The following is a 3730-nucleotide window of genomic DNA, read 5'->3' as shown; positions in this document are numbered from 1 at the left end:
ACCGTTTAATGTAAACACATATCCGGTTTGCGATTTAGAATCGTCTAGATCAGTGTCAAAGCTTGCATCAACGTAACCATTTACGATGAGCTCTTTGTCACCTCCATATATGAGAAACATATTCTTAGTCCTTCTCAGGTATTTCAGGATGTTCTTGACCGCTGTCCAGTGATCCACTCCTGGATTACTTTGGTACCTCCCCGCTAGACTTATAGCAAGACACACATCAGGTCTGGTACACAGCATTGCATACATGATAGAGCCTATGGCTGAAGCATAGGGAACATCTTTCATTTTCTCTCTATCTTCTGCATTGGTCGGAGTTTGTGTCTTACGCAATTTCACACCTTGTAACACAGGCAAGAATCCTTTCTTTGCTTGATCCATTTTGAACTTTTTCAAAACTTTGTCAAGGTATGTGCTTTGTGAAAGTCCAATTAAGCGTCTTGATCTGTCTCTATAGATCTTAATGCTCAATATGTAAGCAGCTTCACCGAGGTCTTTCATTGAAAAATTCTTATTCAAGTATCCCTTTATGCTATCCAGAAATTCTATATCATTTCCGATTAGTAATATGTCATCTACATATAATGCCAGAAATGCTACAGAGCTCCCACTCACTTTCTTGTAAATACATGCTTCTCCAAAAGTCTGTATAAAACCAAATGCTTTGATCACACTATCAAAGCGTTTATTCCAACTCCGAGAGGCTTGCACCAGTCCATAAATGGATCGCTGGAGCTTGCACACTTTGTTAGCTCCCTTTGGATCGACAAAACCTTCCAGCTGCATCATATACAACTCTTCTTGCAGAAATCCATTGAGGAATGCAGTTTTGACATCCATTTGCCAAATTTCATAATCATAAAATGTGGCAATTGCTAACATGATTCGGACAGACTTAAGCATCGCTACGGGTGAGAAGGTCTCATCGTAGTCAATCCCATGAACTTGCCGAAAACCTTTTGCAACAAGTCGAGCTTTGTAGACAGTAACATTACCATCAACTTCAGTCTTCTTCTTGAAGATCCATTTATTCTCAATCGCTTGCCGATCATTGGGCAAGTCAACCAAAGTCCATACTTTGTTCTCATACATGGATCCCATCTCAGATTTCATGGCTTCAAGCCATTTTGCGGAATCTGGGCTCACCATCGCTTCTTCATAGTTCGTAGGTTCATCATGATCTAGTAGCATGACTTCCACAATAGGATTACCATACCACTCTGGCGCGGATCTTACTCTGGTTGATCTACGAGGTTCAGTAGAATCTTGTTCTGAAGTTTCATGATCATTATCATTAGCTTACTCACTAATTGGTGTAGGTGTCACAGAAACTGGTTTCTGTCATGTACTACTTTCCAATAAGGGAGCAGGTACAGTTACCTCGTCAAGTTCTACTTTCCTCCCACACACTTCTTTCGAGAGAAACTCCTTCTCTAGAAAGTTTCTGAATTTAGCAACAAAAGTCTTGCCTTCGGATCTGTGATAGAAGGTGTATCCAATAGTTTCCTTTGGATATCCTATGAAGACACATTTCTCCGATTTGGGTTCGAGCTTATCAGGTTGAAGCTTTTTCACATAAGCATCGCAGCCCCAAACTTTCAGAAATGACAACTTTGGTTTCTTGCCAAACCACAGTTCATAAGGCGTCATCTCAACGGATTTTGATGGTGCCCTATTTAACGTGAATGCGGCCATCTCTAGAGCATATCGCCAAAACGATAGCGGTAAATCAGTAAGAGACATCATAGATCGTACCATATCTAGTAAAGTACGATTACGATGTTCGGACACACCATTACGCTGTGGTGTTCCGGGTGGCGTGAGTTGCGAAACTATTCCACATTTTTTCAAATGTACACCAAACTCGTAACTCAAATATTCTCCTCCATGATCTGACTGTCGGAATTTTATTTTCTTGTTACGATGATTTTCAACTTCACTCTGAAATTCTTTGAACTTTTGAAACGTTTCAGACTTATGTTTCATTAAGTAGATATACCCATATCTGCTTAAGTCATCTATGAAGGTGAGAAAATAACGATATCCGCCACGAGCCTCAACATTTATCGGACCACATACATCTGTATGTATGATTTCCAACAAATCTGTTGCTCTCTCCATAGTACCGGAGAACGGTGTTTTTGTCATCTTACCCATAAGGCACGGTTCGCAAGTACCAAGTGATTCATAATCAAGTGGTTCCAAAAGCCCATCAGTATGGAGTTTCTTCATGCGCTTTACACCAATATGACCCAAACAACAGTGCCACAAATAAGTTGCACTATCATTATCAACTCTGCATCTTTTGGCTTCAACATTATGAATATGTGTGTCACTACTATCGAGATTTAATAAGAATAGACCACTCTTTAAGGGTGCATGACCATAAAAGATATTACTCATATAAATAGAACAACCATTATTCTCTGATTTAATTGAATAACCGTCTCGCATCGAACAAGATCCAGATATAATGTTCATGCTTAATGCTGGCACCAAATAACAATTATTTAGGTCTAATACTAATCCCGAAGGTAGATGTAGAGGTAGCGTGCCGACTGCGATCACATCAACTTTGGAACCATTTCCTACGCGCATCGTCACCTCGTCCTTAGCCAATCTTCGCTTAATCCGTAGTCCCTGTTTCGAGTTGCAAATATTAGCAACAGAACCAGTATCAAATACCCAGGTGCTACTGCGAGAATTAGTAAGGTACACATCAATAACATGTATATCACATATACCTTTGTTCACCTTGCCATCCTTCTTATCCGCCAAATACTTGGGGCAGTTCTACTTCTACTGACCAGTCTACTTGCAGTAGAAGCACTCAGTTTCAGGCTTAGGTCCAGGTTTGGGTTTCTTCTCTTGAGTAGCAACTTGCTTGCTGTTCTTTTTGAAGTTCCCCTTCTTCTTCCCTTTGCCCTTTTTCTTGAAACTAGTGGTCTTGTTGACCATCAACACTTGATGCTCCTTCTTGATTTCTACCTCCGCAGCTTTCAGCATCGCGAAGAGCTCGGGAATAGTCTTATTCATCCCTTGCATATTATAGTTCATCACGAAGCTCTTGTAGCTTGGTGGTAGTGATTGGAGAATTCTATCAATGACGCAATCATCTGGAAGATTAACTCCCAATTGAATCAAGTGATTATTATACCCAGACATTTTGAGTATATGCTCACTGACAGAACTATTCTCCTCCATCTTGCAGCTATAGAACTTATTGGAGACTTCATATCTCTCAATCTGGGCATTTGCTTGAAATATTAACTTCAACTCCTGGAACATCTCATATGCTCCATGATGTTCAAAACGTCGTTGAAGTCCCGATTCTAAGCCGTAAAGCATGGCACACTGAACTATCGAGTAGTCATAAGCTTTGCTCTGCCAGACGTTGATAACATCTGGTGTTTCTCCAGTAGCAGGCCTAGCACCCAGCGGTGCTTCTAGGACGTAATTCTTCTATGCAGCAATGAGGATAATCCTCAAGTTACGGACCCAGTCCGTGTAATTGCTACCATCATCTTTCAACTTTGCTTTCTCAAGGAACGCATTAAAATTCAACGGAACAACAGCATGGGCCATCTATCTACAATCAAACATAAACAAGCAAGATACTATTAGGTACTAAGTTCATGATAAATTTAGGTTCAATTAATCATATTACTAAAGAACTCCCACTTAGATAGACATCCCTCTAATCCTCTAAGTGATTACGTGATCC

This window comes from Triticum aestivum, chromosome 1A, assembly GCF_018294505.1.
Source record: "Triticum aestivum cultivar Chinese Spring chromosome 1A, IWGSC CS RefSeq v2.1, whole genome shotgun sequence".
NCBI classification, from domain to species: Eukaryota; Viridiplantae; Streptophyta; class Magnoliopsida; order Poales; family Poaceae; genus Triticum; species Triticum aestivum.
This window is presented reverse-complemented; position numbering follows the sequence as displayed.